Source organism: Panthera onca, chromosome C2, assembly GCF_046562875.1.
Source record: "Panthera onca isolate mPanOnc1 chromosome C2, mPanOnc1 haplotype 2, whole genome shotgun sequence".
NCBI classification, from domain to species: domain Eukaryota; kingdom Metazoa; phylum Chordata; class Mammalia; order Carnivora; family Felidae; genus Panthera; species Panthera onca.
The window spans coordinates 79701368-79728872 of record NC_138347.1 but is presented as its reverse complement, the minus strand read 5'-3'; the positions used below and the strand labels follow the sequence as shown (position 1 = coordinate 79728872).

The following is a 27505-nucleotide window of genomic DNA, read 5'->3' as shown; positions in this document are numbered from 1 at the left end:
TTTATTTCTAGGTGTGTCACTGTACTTTCATGGGGCTAGAAATTAGAGAAATTCTCTCATCGTCTAGAAAGATGCAGAATATTTAATAATCGAGAGAATACATTTGTCTGGAATGGAATCAGGAGGAATTTAAGCTCTGAGACATAAGGGATCCTTTCTGAGATGAGAGAAAGTGCTGGGCAAGCCAGACGCCCTTTGTTAGGTTAGAATTGGAACCATGCTCTTGTTTCTAAACTTTGGGGGAATTTGGGGGTTTCTTTTTGGCTAAGATACTTCCATTCTCTAGGACACAGAGTCTATATCTATAAAGTAACAGAGTCGGACTTTGTGGGCTTGGCTTTGTGGACCCTGCACCTCTGAGCTCCATGAGTTCATGATTCTGGGTTATGTCCCATGTCCAAGATGACTCGAAAAAAATAAGAAAGCCCTTGCTGAATCATTACTAGCGTCACCTGCTTTAGTTCGGCTGGGAAGTAGGTCAGAGCTTGGCGGATACGAAAATGTGGTTGGCTTCAACTGTGAGCTCTGCCCGGGTCCCCCTTGTAGATAACCTGCCTTGGAAAGGGTCTGTGGGAGGAGCTGACACCTTGAGGTGGAAAAGGGCAATTTGTGGCCCTAGCATTGCCGTGACTGATAGGGGAAGGAGCTTTAGGAGGGTAGGTAGGGGGTGAAGGAGGCACCACTGGTGACGACTAGCAAAAGGGAGAAGCAGGCATCAATTGACTGCTCATTGTGTATGAAGCACTGGTGAATATTCTTTTTTTAAACTGCTTCCACACACATAGGAAGTAGGTGTCATTATTTGGATGTTAAGGATGAAGAGACTGAGGCTTGGAGAGATTGAGTTATTTGTCCGTGGTGAGGCTGCTGGTGACCGATGGTTCAGGGAGTCGCTGTTGGATCTGGCTCCAGATTCCCTTTTCTTTGCATGGTCCACATGTGCCCCAGCGAAGGGGACAGACACGGTCCAAGGCCTCATCCTGCTTGCAGTCTGGGAAGTGAGACGGACAACACACAAGTAAACATCCCTGCTTTCAAAGAGTGAAAGGTGCTACGCAGGAGAGCAAAGCAGCATTAAGGGACCGAGGGGGGGGCGGGACGGGGCCACATGTGGTATGTTTACATCCTAGTCCAACACATCCTAGCTCAGTAAGATTGTGCATTACTGAGCTGAACTGGCTCAAGGAAACCGAACAGCCCTGGACTAAGATGCTTGAGGTTAGACTTTAGCCCCTGTCATGCTATGAGCCAACTGTGTTTCTTGGAGAAGTCCCCTCCCCATCATTAATATCAAGGACAGGAGACCCTGTCCTTCCTGCCACACTGGACGATGAGGAAAGAGAAAGTGAACCGATGTGATATGCAACCATTTTTAAAAGATCAGTTTATGAAAATACAAGGAATGTTTTTAACAGTTTTGGTCAACTTTTATTTTTTTATTTTATTTTTTCAATGTTTATTTATTTTTGAGAGACAGAGTGTGAGCCATGGGTGGGGCAGAGAGACAGGGAGACACAGAATCCAAAGCAGGCTCTAGTCTCTGAGCTGTCAGCACAGAGCCCAATGCGGGGCTCAAACCCACGAATTGCGAGATCATGACCTGAGCTGAAGTCGGACACTTAACCGACTGAGCCACCCAGGCGCCCCAGTTTTGGTTAACTTTTAAATGGAGATCTCACGTGTGCCTTGAGGGAACATATTTTTTATGGCCACTCCCTTAGTCCAAGAATGAGGACCCCCAGGCCAGTCTTGGGCAAGTTTGGGTTGGGTTTGTCAGCATCGGGACCTCTGGAAGCGTGTGGCCGAGAGCTGGCCACAAGGTTGGGCCACTGGAGGAGAGAAGGAGGGATGGGAACACAGCAGCTGGGGCCAGTGAGGTGGACTGGGTGTCTGGGGGAGGCAGGAGGCAGATTGGGTCCAGATTTGCACACAGTAGGGCAGTCGGGCAGGTGGGCAGCAAGAACGTATTGAAGGCCTGCTATGTGCTGGGCCTTGGCTGAGGAGGGAGACCTTGTGAATCCGTTCAGTGTTTGCTCTAAGCTTGCTCTGTGCCCAGTGTTCTGGTTGCTGAGGAATCATGTGCTTCTGGCCCTTAAGGAACATCCTACCCAGTAATTAATATCAGTCCCTGTCCACAAATATGCAGATCAGCATTTAGTTTAGCAGGTTAGTTATCCATGTATATGGTGATACTTATTTATGTATTGCTATTATTTTTTAATGTGTATTTATTTTTGAGAGAGACAGAGACAGAGCGTGAGCAGGGGAGGGTCAGAAAGAGAGAGGGAGACACAGAATCCGAAGCAGGCTCCAGGCTCCGAGCTGGTGGCACAGAGCCCGACATGGGGCTTGAACTCATGAACCACGAGATCATCACCTGAGCCGAAGCCAGATGTGTAACCAACTGAGCCACCCAGACTGAAGGGGCACCAGTTCTTCCAGGGGAACCATTTTGTTCATAGATTGTGAAGAGGATCTGGGGTCTTAAGGGAGGGGTTGGGAAAATTGGGGTGTTGTGAGGACGCTTGGGGGCCTTGAAACAGAAGCTTTTTAACAAGAGGCAAGGAAATACTGAAATATTTTAGCAGCGCGTGTGACCATATCTCTGTGTACTGGTGCCTTGCGGCCTTGTATTGGGTGTGCCATCGCCTTTCATGTCACCAGTGTAATAGTTGATGTGCACCCAACGCACAAAGGAGAGAATGACTGGAAAAGCCTCACGGAGTCAGTGATGTGGAGCTGGGTCTTGTGAGATGAATAGGAGTACGGTAAAGAACTTTCTAGGTTAAAGGGAGAACATGAGCAAGAGCACCAGCATGTGAAACAACATAGAACTTGACTGACTGAGGGATTGGGGCCTAAAGGATTTTGTGCTCAGGGGACTGTGAGTGAGCGCAGTGGTACCATTGAGCAGGGAGGAAGGAGGTGGGGCCGCATGTCCATTTTATCCCTCTCACAGGGGACGGGGAAGGATCTGGACAGATCTGGACCGGGAAGGAGCAGGCATGTTTTATCTTCATTTTTATTTTATTTTATTTATTTATTTTTTGATTTTTTTTTTTTTAACGTTTATTTATTTTTGAGACAGAGAGAGACAGAGCATGAACGGGGGAGGGTCAGAGAGAGGGAGACACAGAATCCGAAACAGGCTCCAGGCTCTGAGCCATCAGCACAGAGCCCGACGCGGGGCTCGAACTCACGGACCGCGAGATGGTGACCTGAGCCGAAGTCGGACGCTTCACCGACTGAGCCACCCAGGCGCCCCGCTTCATTTTTATTTTAAATAACAGCTGCCAGGTGCCAGGTGTCACTCAGTTTGCTCGCATGGTCTCTGATCTCCCAGCAACCCCATGAGATAGGGATTTTCATCATTCCCTCCTCGCACAGGTTAAGTCAGAACCAGTGTGGGGCTTGCACCGTATCACACAATGACGTGCACAGGCTTTGAACTCTAACCTGTCTGACTGCAAAGCCTGAACGCTCCACTCTTACGCCATGTAGCCTCTGTGTCTGATGAATTCGCAGTGACATCTATGAGGAACCGGTGTTTTTCTTGCATCAAAGTGTAATGTGTAACAGCAAATGGGGCCATTGTTGTCTTCTTCTGCAAAATGAGGACCGGAGAGTCCTTGCTCCAAGCAGTGGCAGAGCTCAGGGAAGAGGAAGCCTCAGCTCAGGTGCCTTCCGGTCCCCTCGACAAGACCACTGGTGGAGAGACGGCTGCTGCGGTCTATCTCCTCCTGTCCCCGAGCCTTCCACTTGACCTTCACTCTTCACTCTGATAATGACAGAGATAATATGGTGATCACATGGATGCTGCATGTTTCTGGTCTTGTGACAGGGCTTTCCCAGAGTAAACCAATAATACTGTTCCTGGTTAGGATGTGGCCTGTCCTGTAACTTCAGGGAGAGAATGTATCAGTTGTGCTGATGATAGTGAGTGTACTATTTGAGTTCTGGTACCCCACCCCAACAGTAAAAACGGGGAAGATAAACAAGATCAACTGAGAGACGGCGAAGCATGATGGTCACGAGCATCGACCTTGAGCCAGATTGCTTAGGTACACTTGTCAGCTCTGCCACTGTCTAGTTCTGTGTTAACGGGCCTCAGTTTCCTCATCTGTGAAATGGGAATAATGATAATGGTACCTACTTCATAGGGGCTCTTGGGAAGGTTAAATGAATTAATATTTGCAAAGCGCTTAGAAAATTGCCTGGCATAGGACAAGTGTTTAAAAAAATTTTTTTTAATGTTTATTTTAGTTTTGAGAGAGAGGGAGGCACGGAGTGTGAGTGGGACAGGGTCAGAGAGAGAGAGAGACACAGAATCTGAAGCAGGCTCCAGGCTCTGAGCTGTCAGCACAGAGCCTGACGCGGGGCTCAAACTCACAGACTTAAGATCATGACGTGAGCCAAAGTCGGATGCTTAATCGACTGAGCCACCCAGGCACCACCCCCCCACAACCCCCCGATAAATGTTTGTTAAACAGCAACAGCAAAATTTTATAAACTGACCCTGCTTTTCACTGCCACTTAAGGTATTACATGCCACGATATGTTAGTGTTTTCTGGTTTTTACTTTAATACATGGCTGGTGAGGGCATAAGTCTGTGCATGGTCTGGGGGGAAACTGGTTGTGAGGGCTGCTTTGCCACAAGAGTTTTACTGGCCCTGGAGAATGTGTGGCTGAGAAATACTAAGTGGAACAAGAATTTATCTTTTGCTGGTAGGACAGAGTTTGGATTAAATGACATTTGCAACAGAGTTTATCTGCTTTTAAAATTTTTCCTTGGCGTACTTTGCAACCTGTATATCAATAGCTTTGTTTAGCTGGATCAGTCAGTGGGTAATTTTTTGATTTGGCTTTAAAAAGGGGGGTTGGGGCGCCTGGGTGGCTCAGTCGGTCGAGCGTCTGAGTCTTGGTTTCAGCTCAGGTCATGATTTCACGGTTTCCTGAGTTCGAGCCCTCCCTCAGCCTCTGTACTGATGGAGGAGGGCTGTTTGGGATTCTCTCTCTCTTCTTCTCTCTGCCTCTCTCCCCTCCCCCCGCATAATAATAAACAAACAAACATTAAAGAAGGGGGATCACATAAAGAGAAACAGCAGAAGATTGGGATTTTGACCAACAAGATTTAAGGCTGTGCTTTGCCTCTCGTGTACTGTGTCCCCATGGTCTCCAGCCCTCCAGCCCCCTACCCCGTCTCAGGGCCTCCACACATCTTTCTTGTTCTTATTGTTCCTTTCCTGCTAAATTAGGGTGCTCGCTGCTCATCTTAGGGGTCTGTGAGTGACCCTCCTTCTTGGTCGATTAGCCACAGAGTTTTGGAGGAGGCTTTTTTTTTTATGTTTATTTTTGAGAGAGAGAGACAGAGATAGAGACAGAGAACGAGCAGGGGAGGGGCAGAGAGAGAAGGAGACGCAGAATCTGAAGCTGACACAGAAGCTGTCAGCAAAGAGCCTGACGACGCGGGGCTCGAACTCTTGAACCATGAAATCACGACCTGAGCCGAAGTTGGGTGCTTAACCGACTGAACCACGCAGGCGTCCCTGAAGGAGGTTGTTTTTCCATCGGGTCTGTGGATGGTGACCCTGATCAACAAAAGAAACAAATGGATCGTCTTCATTGTTTTTTTTTCTCTAACTTGGCAACTGTGTCTCTAAGAAGTCCTCATTTCACCTCATTTCAGCTTCTTACCTTTTGTAATCCCTCCAGTATTTCTGTGTTTCATATTCAAAAAGCAGAGTGAAACCAGATAGTTGTTACCATGGAGCTCTTGGAGGTTGGGTGGGGTGGAGAAGATTTTCACTATTGAACTCGAACTCATGTCTGTACAATAAGGCACGCTTTCTCTGTGCTCTCTGTAGACGGGTGATTAAGTCTCCAACCACACCATCCCCCGGGCGTGGTCACACCCTGACCAGCATTTGTAAGGCTTCACTTTGTAGGCAAACCTTACGGTGTGATCACTCTCGGAAAACCTAGTTGTGTTTCTCTAGGAAAATCAGAGTGAGCACACCTTCTGTGGTTTTTGAAGGGAGAAGGGAAGGACAGTGATGTTGCAAATTAAAATACCGATGTTTTCTTGCAGGGTTTTTCTTGTTACGAATGTGTGCGTGGAGACATGATTGAAGCTTATAACGTTACAAGGTCGTATGGCATATAGTGATAATACAGGGAGACTTCTGGGGGACCCCTACTTCTGTATAATATTTTAGTGTCTTTATTAGTTTGAGTTGTACAGTGAGTCTACGAGATATGCAGACTATATAAGGTTAAATTCTTATGGTGGGGGAAATGGAAGCTCAGAGAGGTGAAGTGGCCTGCTTGAGATATATGTGAGTGGTCATCTTTTTTTTTTTTTAATTAAAAAAAAATTTTTTTTAGTTTTTTGAGAGAGAGAGAGGGCGAGTGAGAGCAAGAGAGAGAGAGGAAACGAATGGGGGCAGAGGGAGAGACAATCCCAAGCAGTCTCCACGCTCAGTGCAGAGCCCAATGCGGGTCTCAATCCCACAACCCTGGGATCATGACCTAAACTGAAATCAAGAGTCGGACTCTCAGCCGACTGAGCCACCCAGGTGCCCCTTAAGGAGTAGGTCTTCTGATTAGTGTTTGACAGAATTGTTTTGCTCTAAGAAAATGAGAGAGACTGACAACATTTGTGATTTTTGAAGGAAGAGAAGAAGTTGAGAAGGAATGGAAATGAGGCTGTTTGTATTCATATTAAACTCAACCGGGGCTCTGGTTCAACATGACTCAAGATTGGAATTTAAAATACAGTTGATAGAGGGAAAGAAACCATGGAGAGTTCATGGATTTTCTCAGTGGAGGACAGACAGTCCATCCATCCATCCATCCATCCATCCATCCATCCATCCATCCACCTATCCATGCATTCATCCTTCTGTCCGTCACCTATCCATTCATTTCATCATTTTTGTTTTATGTCAGGTTTATAGTGAGCCAGCTTCCATGCTGAGCCCTGATTCATCATAGTTAAATCAGAATGACATGTGGCTGTTGAGGATATAAGGTATGGCCAGTTCGAATTGAGATGGGCTGTAAGTGTGAAACATTCATCAGATTTCAAAGGCTTTATAGAAAAGAAAACATAAAATACCTTACTGATAAATTTTATGTTCATTACTTATGAAGTGGTAATATTTTGGTTACATGGGTTAAATGAAGTGTATCATTACAATTAGTTTGTCTTGCTGTTTAAAAATATGGTTTGTGCTAGCAGATGACAAATTACATTTATGGCTTGCCTTATATTTTTGCTGGACAACACCGTTCTGGAAGCCTGTCGTCTAGTAGGGGAAGTAAGACACACACCCACGTGTCCTTCTCGGACGACGTGCAGTTTCCCCTTTCCTTCTCTGTCTTGCCTTACCTTCTTTGGGCTTCTTAGCCCATTTCAGTCTGACAGAAGCTGTTCTCACCCAGGTCTGTGGGGGCCAATTCATTTCTTTTTACCACTGCTCTGCTCTGGCCTCTGTGGTATTGTCACTGTTGACCACTCTTGCTTCCTTCATTCTTCCCCTGCCTCTCTGGCCTCTCCTCACAGCTGCTTTGCTGGCTCCTGTTCTCTGTACATCTCATACGTGTTCGTATTGTAGCTCTGTCTTTGGCCACCTGCATTGTCTTTGTGCTCATGGGTCCCAGGGGTTACGTTCAATTTAGAACTCCTGAGCTTCAGACCCACGTAGGTCAGTGCCTTTTGATCCAAAAGGCAGTTGGACATGTTAAAGTTACCTCAGACTCAACTTGTCTCAGCATTGTCACCCTGGCGAATGATATCACCATCTATCTACCTAATCACCCAACCTTGGAAACTGGGGCTCACTCTGGGTGCCTGCTCCCTTCCCCTCGCCTTTCTGTCTCTGATCTTACTGAGTCAAACATGGTGGACTCCTACCTGCCCTTCGCTGTCCTGCTGCCTCAGTTCCAACCCTAAGCATCTTCTGCCTGTGTGGTTTAATTATTCTCACCTTCTTCCATCCCATTCTCTGTCCTTCTTCCAGAGTGACTTTCCAAAAATGCAAATCCATTCATGCCAGATCTCTGTTTTTAAAATCCTTGGAGGATTTCTTCATTCTGGGTAAAATCCACAATCCTCTGCATAAGCTAGAAGACTTTTTGTAATTTGGCCCCTGCCTCTTTCCATGATCATCTCATGAACCTCTGAGACAGATCCTGCATTCCAGGAATATCCATGGGATTCTCCGTAGCTTCCATGACTTTAACCTGCACTGTTCCCTGGGGAGGACATTGCTCCTTTCCCCAGATTATCACAGTAGCGCCCATGTGCCTTTCAAGATTTTGCTCTGAAATCAACTCTGCTTGGAATACACCTCTAACCCTTGATAACTCCACTTCCCCCATTTCCAGCTATTTATCGAAGTAGGTTGCATTTCCTTGAGATCAGGGCTCATTTCTTTTATTTCTGTATCATCAAGTCCAAAGTAGGTGTGCAAGAGATATTTGCTGAATGAATAAATGCCAAATAATAAAGGGTAGAGCTAAGTCATTATAGAGGGTATGATGGAAATTCTAGCTAGGTAGGCATGGGAACAGGGGAGGCCCCAGGAGAGGTGGCATTTGAGCTCTGCCTTCAAGTTTGGTGGCATTGGGTTGGGAGGATACAGAGGACACCCTGGTGATGACCATCCATGTGCTGTGTTCTACAAGACACAAGAATACAGAATAGGCCCCTCCCCCAGTCAACACTGTCATCACTAGAGTAAAAGAAGGAGGGCGGTCTTAGGAGTCCGTCTAGGCTAATGTGTGTCTTTGGTCCTCAACTTGGTTATATAACTCAGCACAGCCTCCTTCCCCCCAGTACACAGCTGGCATGGCAGGCAGGCACCCCATCCTTGCTGGGAACTGCCCTGGGGAAAGGAATACAGAATGGTTGCTTGTATTTTCATCTTTACTTCTCCTTTGGAGCTGTCTTTCTGGATAGTAGAGAGGTGACCTCAGCAGCTGGAGACAGGAAAGAGCAAAATGAGTCATCTCAGGCCCTAATGAGGTGCATGAGGGACCCTTCCTGGGAGGGTCAGGTGAGGCCGCACCGTGCCCGGGGTGAGTTTTGCCTTGGGGCTCTAGGCGGCACCGGAGCAGAGCTGAGCTAATTTTACCCACAGGAGCTGACTGTGCTGAAGGGCAGGGCTTATGACATTGGCCTTATCATTCTGTGATGCCCAGAGAGCTCCCAAGGTACAGTCCTGTTATGTAGGGGCTGATTTTCCTCCTCCAGTTTAATACATTTTTCCATTAGGTGTGCATGTCGGCAAGCAGGATGCTGAGGTGCAAGGAGCTTCAGATTTGGTGGAAGGCCACGGACCTGGATTTGGATCCTGCTTCCACTCCTTGCTTACTAGCTGTCTGACCTGGGCACGTTACATGATCTCTCCGAGTCTCCGTTTCCTCATTTGCAAAGTAGGGCTTATACCTGTGTCCTAAGATTGCTCTCGGTTTCCACACCAGGCGACGCTTCGCAAGCGGTCACTGTTCTGGCTGCTTTATTCTTCGTGAGTCATCGAATCCTCTAAGCCCGCCTATGAGGAAGGTATGATTGCCGCCTCTGTTTTATAAATGAGGAAACAAGGACAGGAACAGACATTTCTGGAGGCCTACTCTGTGGGGCTGCACAGAGCAGATGGGCTATAGGTCTGCAGCCGGCATGCCTTTGAGGCACTGAACTAGTCGGTGGCAATTCTGGGAAACAAAGAGGTCAAGCCAAGAATTCTCAGGAGAGAGTCAGCAGTTATGCTGTAAACACACTTAGTTTTATAGGAGCTAGACTTTGTGTAGTTCTGATTAGCTTATGACCTGCTATTTATGTTCCTTAGGTCTGTTACGCTCCTTGCCGTAAAGTGAGATACATTTCTTCCCTTCACAGAGGCAAGGGGGAAGGTCTTAGGTACAGACAGACATAGGTCTTACGTGAGCAGATCACGAAAGAGAGGAACGGATCATCAGCTAATTGATCTGTCCCCCCCCCCCCCCCTACATCTTCAGGCTTGAAGGGAAGGAAAGACATTCCACATCATTAAGTGGAAAGGGATTCATTCGGGGGAACAGATGCTAACAAAACTGTTAGAAAGGCTGGAACAGTGGGAACAGGAGGCTACATCAGCAGCTATTGAGTTTAAGAATTTATTCCACCACCACAATCTGGGGATGAGGAAGAGGGGATTAGGAAGCCACTGCTGGGCCTCTAGACTTTTCTCAGCATCCTCCCGGCTGGTGGTAGGATGCTGGCATACCACATAGGGCTGTGTTTTGGCTCTTAGCACCCCAGAAGGTGCTTGCCAGTAGAAATAGAGGCAGGAAGCTTTAGCTTCACTTCTACCCTCTGGGTCTCACACAAGTATATCTTCTTGCTGGACATGAATTCACTAGCTTCCAGGGAGTGTGGGAAATGTAGTTCTTAGCAGTCTGCTTCTGCAGTGCAGGAAGGCTCTTTAGAGATGGAGAGGAATTCTGATGAGCCCACTGAGGGAATGTATCTGCCATCTACACACTCTTGGGAGTCATGCCCTGGGCAGTTGTCTTGTTTATATAATTTGTTCACGAGTGTTTATTACACACTTCCTATGAGCCTGACACTGTGCTGGATTGGCACTGTGGCAGAGAAGTCATGGATTCTTCCACTGGGAGTCCTTGCTGGGAAGAGAATGGCTAAGTCAGGTGCATGATAAGACTACAGGAAGCTTATGACTGACATGCTAGAGAGCGGATGAGCTGATTTGGAGAAGAGAGATGGCTTCAAATGCACTGAGAGGTAAGGGAGGTTTCATGTAGGGTGACCATGGTTGGGTCGTTCTCAGCTGGGGGCAGTGACTCCTCCCTAAGGGGCAGTTGAAAACGTGGTGGGGTGTTTTTTTTTTTTTTTTTGTCATCTCAGAGCTGGAGGCAAAACACTATTGTCATTCCGCGGTCAGAGCTCGAGACGCTAGATGTCCTGTAATACGTGAAACACTGTGGACATAACTACCTTTCTTCAAAGGGCAGTCTCCCTCCTGTTGGGGGTGACCAGTAGGCCTTGAAGGACATGCAGGATATCTATATTTGATCTTGGGCTGGGGAGGGTAGCAGGTCAAACAAAGGTAACAGTGCAAGCTAAGAGTTTAGTCTGAATAAAGCAAAGGATGTGGGGGCGCCTGGGTGGCTCAGTCGGTTAAGCATCCGACTTCGGCTCAGGTCACCATCTCGCGGTCCGTGAGTTCGAGCTCCGCGTCGGGCTCTGTGCTGATAGCTCAGAGCCTGGAGCCTGTTTCAGATTCTGTGTCTCCCTCTCTCTGATCCTCCCCCGTTCATGCTCTGTCTCTCTCTGTCTCAAAAATAAATAAACGTTAAAAAAAAAAAAAGCAAAGGATGTGTGCTGAGTGGCAGTAGGAGGGAGTTCATGGTGAGAATAGAAGGTTGAGTCCAAGTTATTGAGAAACCTGGGATACTAGGTAAAGCACTTGGACTTACTCTCTTGCCGTTGGGAAGCCTCTGACGACATTAGTGCAAAGTACCCGGAGCAGAAGCCTCACCTCCTCCTACCACTGGCTCTCAAGTAGATACCGGTGATGCCTTTTGAGTGAACGAATGCTCCAGGCAAGTCGTTTACAGAAGTTGGGCCAGGTGTAGGCTCCTGTGGTCCCAGGCGAGCCTGGCAGTCTGCGTGTGGACTCGAGACTACACGGCAGCTTGCCACACGCATCCTGTCTCCACATCGCACGAGACATGGTGCTCAGTGGTATTGCCTACACTGCGGAGGGAAGCTGATGTCTTAAGCACCTTGAAGGAGAGCGGGAGTCTTAGACTGCCCTCCGCATTAATGCTCTTGCATTTCAAACTTCTTAAAAATCGCCTGTCCCTCCAGCAGTTTGCCGACAAGCTTCCTGTGCCGTGACCGTGACCGTGACCGTGACCGCAGCGGCTCTTGGGGAGCCGCTTGCTGGTCTGTGTGGTCATGCCGCCACGTGCCGCCCTGTAGAGTTCTGGGGGCCCTTTGACGTTCAGATCAGTCCTCCTTCCTTCTTTCAGGATGAGCTTCGGGGGTTGGGAGGGAAAGCTCGGGATGGAACTGACCAAAGACGTGTGCGAGACACTACCTTGGTAGTGCCTCTCCACGGTTTCATTTCTGAAACCCTTTGGAGGAGAGAAATGGGGTGTAGATGTGTGGGATGGCCTTGGGGTCCTCATGTTATGGTCCAGAGAGGGAAAGTGATTTGTGCAGGGGCACACAGCGAGCTAGCCACAAGACAGCTCAGCACCTTTATAGAAGGGTTTTGATTGCACTCTGCTGCTGGGGAGAATGGGTAGTGACACAGGCTCAGGAGCCAAGGGCCTACACTGGGCTATAGGCTCAGCTACTTACTATATTATGGACCCTTAACTTCCTTATTTGTAAAATGGGTGTCATGGTCATATCTGACTTTAAGCATTTATTTATTTATTTATTTATTTATTTATTAACATTTATTTTATTTTTGAGACAGAGAGAGAGAAAGCATGAACAGGGGAGGGTCAGAGAAACAGGGAGACACAGAATCTGAAACAGGCTCCAGGCTCTGAGCTGTCAGCACAGAGCCTGACGCGGGGCTCGAACCCACAGACTGCGAGATCGTGACCTGAGCCGAAGTCGGATGCTTAACCGACGACTTTAAGCATTTTTAAAGATGGGGCATGTGAGGGCCACCTGGGTGGCTCAGTCCGTTGTGTCCAGCTTTGGCTAGGTCATGATCCCGAGGTTTGTGGGTTCGAGCTCCACATCGGGCTCTGTGCTGACATCAGCTCAGAGCCTAGCACCTGCTTCGGATTCTGTGTCTTCCTCTCTCTCTGCCCCTCCCCTGCTCATGCTCTGTCTGTCTCTCTCAAAAATAAGTAAATGTTAAAAATTATTTAAAAAGATGGGGCACATGAAAAGATTTATTGACGACAAAGAATACGGTAGTATTTCTTCTTATGATGTGGATGTTTATGCACTGGAAGTTGGTGGGACCAACTGTAGAGAAAGAATGGGGCAATAAAGACTCTGTTGACCACACTCCAGTCACAGAACACTCTCAAGTGATCCACTTCCCCATTGGACAGTAAAGAGATTTTTCACTCCGATTTGGAGGCACAGAATAAGGGGGGGGGGGAAGCATGGCCAACTCTTGGGGTTGGGAAGAATTGGGGGTACATTCTTGACTGGAGCCAGGGATTCATGTAGCAATATAATGGGAGATGTGTCTGGAAAGATGGGTTGGGGGCCCGTCCTTGAAATCCCGAATGCTGGCCTTGGGGCAACTGGATGTTATTTTTTGTGAAACTCAGATTACTAGTTGGGATCAGATGGGAGTGCTGGGATGACGCAGGGGTTAAGCTGGTAGCAGCTTCAGGATGTGCAGGGAGCCCGGGACAAAACTCAGGCCACAGACAGGGAATCATGCATTTGGAGCATGGGATGGGATGATTCCCAAGTTATGGGTACATTGAAGTTATTTTCCACAGTAGTTCAACTTGTTACTTGAAATTATAAAAATGATAAAGTTTGATATAGGTTCACAGCTGAGAACTTTGACAGAGTTTCATACTCATTAACTTCCTCGGCTCTATACAGCATTAAGGGCAAGTAGAAAGCGGGATTGTTCTCATCCCCATTTTACAGTTAAGGAAATTGAGGCTCAGAGACAGATGGGATTTTTCAAGCCCCTTCACTGGTCGGTATGGAAGCCGGAAGCTGGGATGCCAAGTCTAACGCTTCCTCCTGTGCCAATGACCTGGGTCATTTGTTTTCCCAAGCTTGCTTTCTCCACCCTTGACTGTCTTGGTTGACTTTCTTGAAAGCCTAAAATGGCCTTGGGTTTCAGAGTTTCCTGAGACAAGCTGTAAAATTTTTCAGAGATGAGCTGTGGGGCATTTGGGACACAAGTATTTTCCTCCCTCTGGCTCTTTATTGCTGTCCTGTTGTTTGCTCCGTTTGGAAATGTCCACGAGGGTGTGGAGCCCTGGTCACTTCTGGAGCATCTTCTTTGCTCTGGACACAGCAGTGCCTCTTTTCCATCTGTGAACTTAGATAAATTTATAGATGAGAGGATCACAACACAGTATTTATTGCAACATTCTAGCAAGCAACTTATTATGCATATTAGTTCTCATAAAAGCTTTATTAGGTAGACAACCATATTGTTTCCTGTTTTAAAGATGAGAAAACTCAGATGGATAACTTGCTTGCTGAGAACACAGGTCTTCAATAGATTATAATCCAAGTTTTCTTAAAAAAAATTTTTTTTTGTTAATGTTTATTTTTGAGAGAGAAAGACAGAGCATGAGCAGGGGAGGGCAGAGAGAGAGGGAGACACAGGATCTGAAGCAGGCTCCAAGCTCTGAGCTGTCAGCACAGAGCCTGGCGTGGGGCTCGAACTCACGGACTGTGAGATCATGACCTGAGATGAAGTCGGATGCCTAACCGACTGAGCCACCCAGGCTCCCCTTCTTTTTTAATTTTTTTAATGTTTATTTATTTTTGAGAGAGATAGAGCACTACTGGGGGAAGGGCAGAGAGAGAAGGAGACACAGAATCGGAAGCAGGCTCCAGGCTCCGAGCTGTCAGCACAGAGCCCCACGCGGGGCTTGAACCCACAAACCGTGAGATCATGACCTGAGCCGAAGTCGGACGCTTACCCAACCGAGCCGCCCAGGTGCCCCTATAATCCACGTTTTCTGATTTGAGAACTCTTTCTTCCCTGCTACCCTGTGTATTCCCTGTCTCACTGATAGAATTACAGAGCTGCTTAATTAAGGAGGTAGAGCTCGTGTTGGAGGCTACCACCGTCAGAGCTGCGAGGTACCATGAAGAGCTCAGAAGGCTGCTGGTGTTCAAGCTGTGCTTTCCTGAATCACACAGCACTACCGGACTCCAGAAGTGGGGTTGTGGTTGGGGTGCTTGGTGGGGCATCACAAGAGGGGAGAAGAACAGAGGGAGCCCTGGAGCCTGGCCTCACCAGCTCTGTTGTTACCTACTTTCCAAGTAAGCACCTGCAGAGCATTTTGTTTAAAGGAAAAATGGCTGCCGGGAAAAAAGAGTTTGAAAACTACTGTGCTAGCCCAGTGCATGCATTCACCAAAGCTGAGAGACGGAGTGGCTTTGTACAGGTCACACTATGAGGGGTTCTGGGGTTCCCCCCACCTTTTTCAAGGAAGCATTCTGCCTACCTCTTCCTTTGGGCCTTTGGACTCCTGGCTTCAGGTTCAGGGTCCTGCAGACTCGGAGAAGGGGCAGAAGCTTCAGGCTGCCCCATGCACATGATCTTTGACCTGCGCCCTTCATCTTGGCTGGGTCTCCTCTTCAGACCTTGGGAACCTCACTGAGGTTAGTTCCATTTTTGTGAAGAGTAGAGTGGAAATGACAGCTAGTATTGTGTTACTTCCCTGGCCCAGCCTTCAAAGACTTTGTCTAACTGAACACATGTAAGTATGGAGGGTTCATTGTGTGCACAGTGCTGAGAACACAGGCGAGGCTCCTGACTCCAAGGACCTTCTGGGGAGACAGAAGCAGATAAGAAACACTGTCAGCTGTTTTTGTAGAGAGTTTTATTTGTTATATATATGACTGTCCTCTGTGATAGTTTTATGAGGATGGTTTCATCTTGTAGAAATGGGATAGGGAGAGTCTGGACAATAGGAAAGAAAGTTAGAAATTGACGAGCGCATTCTGGAGTTGAAAGGGGTTGAGTCTGTACTGGGAGTTAGTTAATCCTGGCCTCTTCCACTTACTATCTCTGGGTCTTGCCCAGTTTCCTTTTTCTTTAAGCCTCTATCTTCTCATCTGTATAATGGTGAGACTGCCTAGCTCACAGGGCAGCTGATATGACCAGACGGCGTAATGTATGTAGCCTGCTTAGTATAATGCTCAGCACAGAGTAAACACTCATTACATTATAGTTGTTTTGTTGTTATTATTGGCCGGTGAGGAGTCAAGGAGACCATATATGTTTTTATTTTTATTTCTTTTTGTTTTTTAAGTTTATTTATTTATTTATTTGAGAGAGACAGAGGCAGAGCGAGTGGAGAAGGGGCAGAGAGATGGAGGGAGAGAGAGAGAATCCCAAGCAAGCTCCTTGCTGTCAGCATAGAGGCAGCAGACACGGGGCTCGAACTCAGGAAACCGTGAGATCACGACCTGAGCTGAAACCAAGAGTCGGACGCTTAACTGACTGAGCCCCCCAGGTGCCCCCAAAGAGACCGTTTTCAAAAACCTGATCCATGGTGTGCTCAGAGCTTTGCTTCTCAAAAAACCAGTCTGCATTCAGAAATAGAACCCAACCTAATCACCTTAGGCTACGATAATTATCTGGCTTCGGTTTATCTTGCTGAGTCACCTCTTTTCGTCTCCACCCATCTGCCCACCTCTCCCACTAGTGGCCTACACATTGCTGGTCACTGGACATAGGTCTTCATGGCTTGGCCTCACATCCTTCCTTTTGCCTGGAATGTCCTTTGTCACTGTGCCCGTCTCACCCTCTTTGAATACCTAGCCTGGAAGTCTGTGCCTCCCATTGAGGATACCCTACTGAAGTCTGAACTTATGGAGTAGGCCACCCCTCGTTCCACGTTGTGTCTTATACCCCTTTGCTGCACCGTCCCTGGGGATTCAGGCACACACTCTTAATAGGTATGCACACACCTCTGTGATAAATTTATTTAGTGCCTGTCTCCAATGTGAAGCACAAGGAAGGAGATGATAAGGTGCAAACCAGGAAATAATCATCACTGAGCTGTGCGCTCATCAGCCTTGGGCATGGATTTCTGGGGCAGATCTGGCCCTTTCCATGCACGACGTTGATGACTTGGACCTTTGCAGACACTGAGGCGCCTGATGACCAGCGTGTTGGCAGGGGCCTGAAGGACAGCAGACCAGTGACTGTGCTCTCCGAGCTTCCTGGGTCCCCTCCGCCCCCACGTGATCTGCAGCAGGGGCTCTGGTACGCAGGCACACCTCTCCATTGCCTGGGCTGCACGCATTCCAGGTTGAGCCTCTGTGAGATGTGTTCGGATGTTAAATGGTTTGCTGATTTCCATCTTTTTGGTGTCTGCAGCTTGAAATACCCTGTGTCCTTAATTAATTCATGCTTGGGAGCCTCCTCAGTGCTCTCTGGTAAATAGCTCGTTCCTGTACGTTTATTTCCCTGTGGGCTTATTGCAGAGGGACTGGAGCCTGTATTTCTAACAACTTCTCCAAGGAGAACGTCGTAGGTCATGTTTCCGGAACTGAGACTCTCGGAGGGTCTTCCAGACATCCCTCTCTCCATTACCTCCTTTCGGGCCGGCATTCGCTTGTAGCTGAAAAAGGAGCACTGTGTTGAGAGTCCTGTTGGCACATGCGACTTGGCGGCTGAAAATCTGACAGTTGATGCTGAGGTTCAGCTACCAGTGAGAAGCACACAGACAGAAACCTGTAGAACATCAAATCATTTCCCTTTCGTTCCCAGAGTCTTAATGTTTCTTTGTCTCGAGGATGACCTCACTGCTTTTTTGTATTTGTAATGGAATGCACAGTCATTTACAAGTAATCACACAATAATCCCTTACACTTTTGGAACGCCTTCCCGTTTTCCAGAGGGTTTTAAGTCTCATTATCTCATTTGATCCTCGTAACTGCTCTGGGAGGAGGCAGAAGGGCTATTTTAATCCCTAATTTTCAGGTGTAGAAACTGAGGCTTAGGAAAGTTAAAGTTGGCCAGGGGTCATACAGTTAGTACTTAGCAGAGTTGGAACTGTTAGTCGTCTAACTTCTAAACCAGCGTTCCTCTAATTACTTACTATTGGTGTGACTTTAGGAATATACTTCGCCTCTCTGAGCCTCAGTTTTCCTGTCACGTAATTGGGTACAATACTCCCAGTGGAGTTGCCAGTAGGGATTAAATGAGACTGTCTGGGAAAACATTTATCAACTAGTAAAGCATGTTGCTAATGTGAGGCATCATTGCTGCATGTGCCCTGACTCCAAGCTGTGCCATCAGAACTGCAGCACAAAAGAACATTTTTTCCCCCGATTTGTAAAGACAATGAAGTCCAGAATGGTGCCGGGGTAGTTAGTCAGGGATCACGAACTCCCAGCCCTGCGATCAGCAAGCTGGCACTGCTGTCCTGCCTGCAGGCTGCTTGGTTATTATTCTGAGAGCGTTTGAGTTGGCAAGGCCCTCTTTTCCTGCAGAGCTCTCTCTTAATGTTCCTTGGAACAGCCATGTGTCCTGGAGACAATGCTAGGTCTGGCAGGACAGGAGACCAGGAATGGGGAGCCGGGAATGGGATCCACATCCCTGAGCTCTGTCCACAAAGGGTGGGAATGTGGCCGAAGAAATGGTCTCGAAGATGTCTCTCCTCTCATTTCTCAGGGACTGGGATTTCACAGGGCACGTCTTGTGAGTCCACAAGGCCAGGGGTCCATGTGCAGAATGGACTGCTTAGCAATAGTTCTTCCTGGAAAAGCCTGAAAAGGATGGATTTCAAGGTGGTACCAGATACATTAGGAGCGAGCAGGGTGATATGGTCAGGAAATGGCCAGAGTGACTGAGGGTTGAGATCTTGGGCAGCTTTGTTTCTGTATCCGGATTCACCCACAAAAATTCCAAGCCAATGGAACAGACATCGGTTGTTCATATGGTTCGAAGAGGCAGAATGAGGCACGGGAAAGCCAGCAGCCGGACTTGGTTTCCATATAAGGAAGAACTTTCTGTTGGAAAGATGGAATTTGCAGCTGTAAGAGATGATGGTCGCCACCTCACTGGAGATGTCATGGACACCGGCGGAGGGGGGGGTTGGGATTTATAATCAGGTGGGACATCGGGCTTAGTGGTCTTCTCTCCTCTCAAGATCCCAGAGCCAGTGGTTCGCAGTGGTCAAGAGGAAGAGAGGCACACATACATTAAGGAATGAGGGGCCCTTTTGTGAATATGGAAGCTGGTCTCCAAGTGCTATTTTGCAAAATGGAGGGTAGACATAGACTCTTTGTTCTTGGTTTTCATACCTATCCCTGTAGTCTGCTTACTCCGCGGTTTCCAGAGTTCCCAGGCCATCTGTGGGCAGCTATTTTCCATGGAATGTCTTTTCCCTCTGCTGGTATGTTCCTGCTGGAATATTGGAAGGGACTCTGAGCTCCTGACAGGATGACAGTCTTTCTACAGAACCACAAGTCACAGGGCTCCATGTCCAGTCTTCTCAGTTACAAACGAGGATCATCCTTTTACCCTCCTCAGGCTGCCTCTGGGACCTCTGGGGAGGACCGCAGTGGCCAGAATTCTGTGCTGAGTTATGGTCCTGGCATGTGCCAGAAGGTTCTCTGATCCTGTTTCCCTACCTCATTTAATAATCACTTATATTTGTGTTCATTTATTAAACACGCAATAAATAAGAAATGCTTGCTGCTTTTCAGGTATTTATGGCATGTTCGCCAAAAGATAAAACAAGTAATCAGAATTAAGTGTGCTGTGACTATTTGGATAGACCAAGTAGAAGCTGCTTTTAGCACACGTAGTCGGACAGTTTTGTGATATTGACCCAGTTTGTAGATGAAAGAATATAAGCCCCAAGAGAACTGATTTTTCCAAAATCTTAAGGAGTGGGCTGACCTGGGTTTAGGGCTTGGGTGCCTTGGCCCTCTGAGTAGTGCTGTTTATTGCTTGAAGATTCCCTCGGGGATGAGAACTAGCAGCCTCATGGTTCAGGGCAGGAGGTGGGTGGTGATTCTGGAAAACTGGTACATGGCACGCAGAAAGCCTTTGCAGCCAACAGTAGAACAGGATCCCTGTAAGAAACAGAACCACTGGGATGAGTAGACCCCCCCCTCCCCTTCACCGCCATTTTCCCCCGCACCCCATCTCTCTCTCCTTTCTCTTCTGCTAATTCAGTCTGGAGTCCTTTTTAGACCAGATCCATTCCTGACTGACTGTACTGGTTCAATTTAGTTGAAACACTCAAACACTTCTCAGGACCTTCTGATGGGAAGTAATCATACAAATTAAATTGGGCATTCGGCCCTCCTTCCCCCTCAACAGTGTTCTTCTGAAAGTCTGGTTTTATTCTGGGTTTCTGTGCCTGGTATCTGTCCTACGAGTAACTCATGCGAAACTACGTTCCCAGGAGGATTCTTGGCCCAAGGGAGTCCGGGAATTGGGGCCAAGGGTGGGGATTATTTTAGGGCTCATCTGCCATCAGAAGACTTGTGGATTGGATTCTTGGTGGCCGCTTAGGGTACATCTCCCCCAGATACCACCCTCCTCCTCTGAATGAATAGATTGACTCCATAAATGTCAGTGCCTTCTAGATGGCCCCATTCCTCAGGTGAATTCAAAGTCTTGCAAAACAGTCACTTCCTTGTTTGGACTGGGAGCCTTTTTCCTGTAACAGTCAGCCTGTGCAGATTGAGACTCTCCTTCTTTTGGGGTTAATCATCTACTCCGATTAAGGAATTCTGTCATAAGTGGGGGCATGTTCTTCAAGTGCCAGAGGAGAGAAGGGTGAGTTTTCTGACATCCTCTAGCCTGCTTCTCCATATATGGAAATGTTTACCCACCACACTGATCTATTGGAAGAGGAGGAGGTGACTCAGGGTTTAGGAGAAGCAGGATTTGAATTCTTGTTTCCAGAAACAAAGTCGCCCCCTTCCCCCCTCCCCCCTGCCGTCCCCTCCATTCCTTTGCCCCTTGTACTGGAAGCTGAGGAGAGAATGTTTCAGTGCTGTTCCCCTCGGGCCTTGGGACCACCTCCTTGCAGTGGGACTCAGGGTGTGTGAGAGGGAGTGAGGGCCAGCGGAGGGCCAGCTGCCTGTGGGGCCCGACTCACGTGAGTACATCCTTATTGACAGAGCGAATGGCCTTTCTGCTCACAGACCTGGGGCTTGCAGGGTGATGGGACATGTTGCTGGGAGCACTGGCCACTTTAATTTGGGGTGTGGACAGCTGCTTTCCCAGGGGAGCTCTTCTTTCTGTGGGATTTGGAGGCGGACTCTGCCCGAGGGAAAATTCTATTTGTATATGAAAAAAATATGAAAGATATTTCCTCCCACCTGAGGCCTAGCCAGAGTTGGGTAGGAAGGTAACTTGGGAGTGTTGTCGTCTGTCTGTCTTCTAGGGTTAGAGCAACAAGCCCGAAGGACGTTCGTGGACACTTGGGGAGGGGTAGTCTTAGCTTGAAAAGCAGAGTTATGGTTGGCCTTAAGGGCATAAAAATGTGGCCATATATGCAGCATTTGCATGGCATCCACGGTCTGGAATAAATACCCAGTGTGCAGGACGTTGTGTGGGTTGGAAGGAGTCTTAGAGATGATTTGGCTTGTCGGCCTCCTTTTGCAGCAGGACGGTGGGCAATGCAGGGCCTGGGAGCTAAGCTAACTCACCCTGCAGGTACAGGGCTGATTAGGTGGGATTAGAACCCCCGGGCTTCTGGTTCTCCATTGTTCTTCCTTCCGCTACAGTTCAGCTGCCCCTGCAGGCAGAGGTGGAGAAGAGCGTGCCCATTTTGCAGATGAGGAAATGGGGACTCTGGATGCCAGAGTTGCCTCCACTTACTGATCTGATTGGTGAGACTGAGAACTAGCACCTAACTGCCCCAGTTCAGACCTCTTTCTGTCAGGTTACATGGGCTTTTGTTGTTTGTAAAATTTTCTTTTTTTTTTTCCCCCTTTTTTTGCTTTCTACTTATTCTGCTTTCGGTCATGTGAATGTTATTTGAATGTGGGCTGCTGCCTTCTGACCTGCTTTGGCTTCTAGATCTTTTTCTTTCCTGATTTCCTAGAAGGGAGTGATAGCTTGTCCAAAATGCAGAACCGGGGAACAGAGACCCCTACTTCAGTTTCTCCCAGAGGGTAGAAGTTATGCACAGACCTTGAAAGAGACTGAGCAGGGAGGGCTTTCTTGCTTAGCTGTCAGAATGCTGCAGTGTAATTCCCATCGAAAGGTGAGCTTGACTCTGAATGGATTTTATACACAGGCACAGACACATATTATAGACAGACACACACACACACACAGACACACACACTCATAGGCATATACATAGGTGCACATACATATAGACACACACACAGGCATACACATGGTTACACATACACATAGACGCACACTCGTAGACCCACACACACATACACACACTTCCTTGCCTTGATACAGCTTTAAAGAGAGACTTAGAGGGCACCACCCTCTCTTAACAGCCCGCCAGATGTTACACGGCCATGAGTAGTTCTTTGCAGTCAGTTTGGGTTCTGGTGAACCTGGGGGCACTTTTCTTCAATTCAGGGAAGACACTGGAGATGTGTCTCGGGGAAGCACTTTCACGCCCGTGGCATTAGGCGGTGGATCCTAATAGCTCAGGGAAGTGCTCGGAGACCCAAGTCTGTCCAGTGTTGAAGGGAGGCCAAGCAGTTCCCTAAGCCGCTCTAGAATGCCAGGGAGGCAGGACCCCAGGACCCTGCGCACAGCCTGTCTCCTGCTCCATGACGGTGGCTGGCCTGCGTATAGCCCTGCTCGCCGGGTGGGAGGCAAGAAGGCTTGGGATTGAGGCAACAGGGCTTGGGGTCCTCCCCCACCTGCTATGGTGGTGACAGACAAGGGCACCAAGAGGTTAGGGTTGGTGGTGCAGGTGTATGGGCTGTTACTGTTCGGAAGGAGAACTGCCATGAATTGATTGCTTTCTGAATGCCAGGCATTGGGTTAAGCACTTGACCTAAATCATTGAGTCACTATTATCCCCACCCATGAGTAGGTGCTGTTTTTTTTTTTTTAACTTTATTTTTAATTTTGGTAAAGTACACATTTACCATCTAACCATTTTAAATGTACAGCTCCGGGGTGTTACTTGTAGCCACCCGTCCTGCAACCCGTCTCCAGAACTCCTTTCATTCTGCAAAACTGAGCCTCTGGACCTACTAAACACTAACTTCCCCTTCCCCTTCCCCTCGGCTCTGCCAAGTGTCCTTCTGCCCTCTGTCTCCATGAATTTCTAGGCACCTCACATTAAGTGGGATCTTACAGTATCGATTCTGTTGTGGCAGCCTTATTTCACTTAACATAATGTCTGCAAGGTTCATCTGTGTTGTAGCACGTGACAGAATTACATACGTACACACCGCATTTTGTTGACCCACTTAGGTGCTGTGTTTTACCTTCTTTTTATAGAGGAAGAGCCTGGGGGGTTGAGCTGCCCAAAGTCACGCAGTCAGTAGTGGAGCTGGGATCTGAACCCAGGTTGTGTGACTTCAGAGTGCGTGTGGTCAGGGGGAAGGGGATATTTGATTTTAGTTGGCAAGAGTGTGACAAACTAGGGTGGTTCTTAACTGGATGGTGATATCTCCTCACACCTTGCTGTGACATTTCAGTAACTGAGTGTTCCAAAGGACTGTACATGGGTATTTCCTTCCATTTTCTATCGGTCTCTGCGAAGCTTAAACCCAAATGTGAAGCCCACCTCTGGCGAATGGTATGAGATGTATGACTCTTCTTTTTTTTTTTTTTTTAATTTTTTAAATGCTTGTTTATTTATTAAAAAATTTTTTTAGTGTTTATTATTGAGCGACAGAGAGAGACAGAGTGCGAGCAGGGGAGGGGCAGAGAGAGAGGAAGACAGAGAATCCAAAGCAGGCTCCAGGCTCTGAGCGGTCAGCACAGAGCCCGACATGGGGCTAGAACTTACGAACTGCGAGATCATGACCTAAGCTGAAGTGGGACACTTAATTGACTGAGCCACCTGGGCACCCCAAGACTCTTCTTTTTTGTAATCCTTGTCCTTTTCCTTCACCTTATTTTTCCATCTCACTCCCCAGTTTTCTCACCATAAAAAAATCATGAATTATATGCATTTCTGTTAGGTACTTCAGAGCAGATCCTTTAGGGAACAAGACAGAGTATATAAATCAGTTACATGCTATCAGGCGTTTTGTTATTACGATGTCTAAGGAATAGCAGTGGACAGAGATTGCAGCTGTGATTTTCTGACCTGGCTCTGTTGCTGACCCAGTGTTTCACTTGGGTGATGCTGCTTTCTGATCTCAGTTTTCCCACCTGTAAGATGGGACCGCCGTTGACAACAGGGAACATTCTGTCTGTGCTGAGCCCACATGGGGTGTTCTACATGATCAATCTCCTTCTATCCTCCCAGCCCTCCTGTAGCCGGGTGCTGTTAACCCCATTTTACTTGAGAAAAGCGAGGTCTAGAGAAATGGGAACACTTTCCTAAACTCCTACAGCTCCTGAGTAGCAAGCATTACTGATCGTCAGTCATCCGACTCCAGAGCCCAGGACGTTATCCACAGTGCTGGGCGACTTGCCTTTAGCAATTGGTAAGGTTTCTGTCACTGGTGGTATGTATTCATCTAATTTTATTAAATGTTTATTGGATTCCCACCTATGTGCTTCATACTGTTCTGGGCACTGATCCAGCCCTGGGTTTAGAGTGAAGGAAAAGACACATGGAACAATGATTCCTTGGACCTTTACATTCTAGTTAGGGTGTGTGGAGAAGGTAGATAATAAATGAACCTGTAAATAGGAGGGAATGATAAGTAACACTTAGGAGTGTTCACACAGGGCACTAAGATGGTGAGTGAATGGAGGAAGGGATCTGGGAGGTGATGTTTAAGCTGAGGTCTGAATGACAAGGAGTCAGCCATGCAAAAGTCAGGAGGAAGAGCCATGCAGAGGGCGCGGTCAATGCCAAGGCCATGGAGCGGGAATGAGTTTGCACTTGAGGAATGGAAAGGGCCCAGAATGCTAGGAGGTAGTGGGCGGCCGAGGAAGAAGCATGCCAGGAGGGCAGGGAAAGGGCTGCTGGGTGTAAGTAAGCTAGATCAGGGGCTTGACCCGAATCTAGGAGTGATGGGGAGCATCATTCAGCTCGCTGTCAGGGGGATGGATTGCAGGGAGTGGGGCAAGGGTAGAAGCAAGGGGGTCAGGAGGAGACTCTTGCCGTCAGTAGGCGAGAGGTGGTGGTAACTTTGATTAGGGTGGTGGAAATGGGGCCAAAGAGAAGTGACTTGGCTCATGACATGTTTTGGAGGGATTGTCTACGGGACGTCCAGGGCAGTTTCCTTCAGGGTAGTGTGAAGGTCAGTGGGCAGGAATCTGGGAGACCCTGATGGAGGTGAAAATGTGCAATGCAGGAGGTGGGGGGTGCAGAGACTTGCAGCTGATTCAGACTAAAGAGTCTGTGTGCTCCCTGCTTTGGTTTCTAACCTTGAACTTCTGGCCGGGGAACAGAGGGCAGGGGCTTCCTGCCTCTGACTTCCTGGCTGAGAGCTGCTGGAACGCCCCAAAATAAGCCCTGCAGAACATGCCGCTTCCTTTGCTCTCCTTGGGTATTTGTATAAAGCATTCTTTCCCACCAAGAATACGGAACATTCAGAGTGATGCTGACTTTGTGGGCCGTATTTAACATATTGTTTTCCCTTGATGGGTCATCCAGATTCTTGCCTCTTGCAGATTCCCTGCTAGGAGCCTTCAGCCACCCTATTAGATGGGAATGGAAGGCTTGGGGTGGGGGGCGGGGCATGGAAGAGCTGGGGCTTCAAGGCCCCACCTTGGCTTGAGGACCGTGGTCCAAGCGTACCTCCCAGACCTCCTCTTTCGTTTACGTTTGATTTCACACTTGGCAGTCCTCGCCTCCCCCTCTGTGGTTCCTTTAAATGGGATGGGCTTTCCTGTAAATCCCCCATGTTTCAGTGGCGTGGAGGAACTGGTCTCAGAGAAGTTCGATGATTGGTCAGTGTGAGGTTGTGTCTGAGTCAGGCTGGGAATCTAAGATTCGTGACCGAGCCTGTGCTCTGGCCACCGGGCCAAAGTGACTCCACATGAGACCTCATGCCCTGGGTGTCTCATGGCAGTCCTATACTGCACTGGGCATGAGCCGGGAGATGCTCAGAGATCGTATTCTGAATCACCTGAAATTCACTTCTGGGCGTCTTCACATGCTCCTCTTTGAATAGTTTGCCGTCTGTATTACCATTTTTTTTTTTTTTTAAACTCTAGCATTATCTCTTAAAAGCAGTGTTTTGTTTTTGCTCATTTGAATTTCTTTTAAAATCTCTTTCATATTGCCCATTCATTTAGTCAACAAACATTTATTGAGTTCTTACTGTATGCCAGGCATTGTGCTAGGTGCTGGGGACTGATTCAAAGATAATTTGGAGGCGTATGGAAGGGGAGTGGATAATTACAGCACAGTGAGAGAAGTGCTATAATAGAGGGATATGTAAAGAGCTAGAAATAGCACTATGAATAACATCTCTGAACAAATTGCCTTCTTTTTTCCTTTTGGATTATTCCCTTATGTATATTGCCCAAAGTGGGATTACTGGGTCATTTAAAAGATGAAAACAATTTGGCACAAAAGGATGTAATGACTTGCCTGGGGGAATACAGATCAATTTTCAACGGGGGCCGGGAGGGGGGGATTGTTGACAGCTCCAGTTTTAGATACTTTACCGGGAGGATTGTGCCGTTTTTATACCACCTCTGTCATCATGGTGGCTTTCAGGGGGAGTACCTATTCTAAACATGTCAGGCTGCATGTAGAAACACATATCCTTCTATTTAATTTCACAAATTAGTTGTTAATTCTCACAAGAACTCTTAGATATATGAGTAGGATGGTTCCTTCCATTTTACAAATGAAGAAATTTAACTTCTCTAAAAGGAAGGGACTCGCTCAGGGTTCCATTGTTAATTCTTGGAGAATCCAAAAATCAAGTGTATTTTGATTCTATGACTCCTGTCCTGCTCTCTGTACTCCGTTCAACCACTTCGGGTGCTTGTGCCCCAGCTAGGGCTTGGGAGTCATTTGATGAGCTGTAGGGATTCTTCTCAAGGAGGGCAGAATCTACTAGAAGAGGTGTAGAAGTTCAGACCTCCAGAGGGCCAGTGTTCCTGTGTATATTGATCAGAAGGGACCTGACCCCGGCCCAGATCCTGGAAGGTGAATGTATGGTGGCCTTAGCACGATAGCACGGGACCCCAAGTAGAGCTGGAAGCATCCACTGTTCTGCTTGGAAACATTGTTTTCCTAGTATGTTCAGCTGTGTGTCCCTGACTGTAAATTTCTTTATTTTGCCATTTAGAAGTAAGAACTCATGCCCTTGGTCCCTGGCCCATCATCGTCAGACAGCAATGCCTGTCCGCTGTGAGGCTTTGGCTCGCTCATCCCTAAGACACCCATGTTCCCTGCCATTTTCCAGACATACCCTGCTTTTTCTCACCTTCGTGCTTTATCTCATGCTGTTCTCTTAGCCTGAGGGGTCCTCCTCTGTCTTCATCCAGAGACCTCCTGTTCCTCTTAAACACTTCTGCCTGGATGGCCACCTTCTGACTGAGGTGACCTGTGATCACCATCTATTCTCCACCGTTCACACTGCCCCATACTAGAAAGGATCTCTCTGTTCTCTCTTCTGCTAGCTCGCATCACAATGGGCTGTGGGGCAATAGAGTATATGGCTCTATGGTGATTCTGAGCATTCAAATCTTGGCTGTGGCACTTCTA

The 27505-nt window shown here is 47.7% G+C and overlaps 1 protein-coding gene and 1 long non-coding RNA gene across 11 annotated transcripts in view; one reads left to right on the top strand and one right to left on the bottom strand.

Moving 5' to 3' along the window:
• The window catches only part of LPP (LIM domain containing preferred translocation partner in lipoma), a 676388-nt gene that overhangs the window by 35474 nt on the left and 613409 nt on the right, over positions 1-27505 (top strand). Inside the window, exon 1 of one of the 5 annotated variants that reach the window (XM_060640765.3) lies at positions 20711-20824. The exons of the other annotated variants lie outside the window; for them this stretch is intronic. The gene's annotated coding sequence lies outside the window, so the exon portion shown is untranslated. Of the gene's footprint in view, positions 1-20710; positions 20825-27505 lie in introns of those variants that run through there. 5 annotated transcript variants of the gene reach the window in all.
• On the bottom strand, positions 599-27491 carry LOC132684170 (uncharacterized). 6 transcript variants are annotated; one of them, XR_009612593.3, is made up of 5 exons: positions 27225-27449; positions 19612-19787; positions 15197-15521; positions 3457-3778; positions 599-991 (listed from the first exon to the last, which is right to left on the bottom strand). It is a non-coding gene; the product is annotated as an uncharacterized LOC132684170 (long non-coding RNA). The 6 variants fall into 6 exon arrangements; XR_009612591.3 differs by lacking the exon at positions 599-991 and having other exon boundaries at positions 3091-3778; positions 27225-27428; XR_013557953.2 differs by lacking the exons at positions 599-991; positions 3457-3778 and adding an exon at positions 13679-14052 and having other exon boundaries at positions 27225-27428.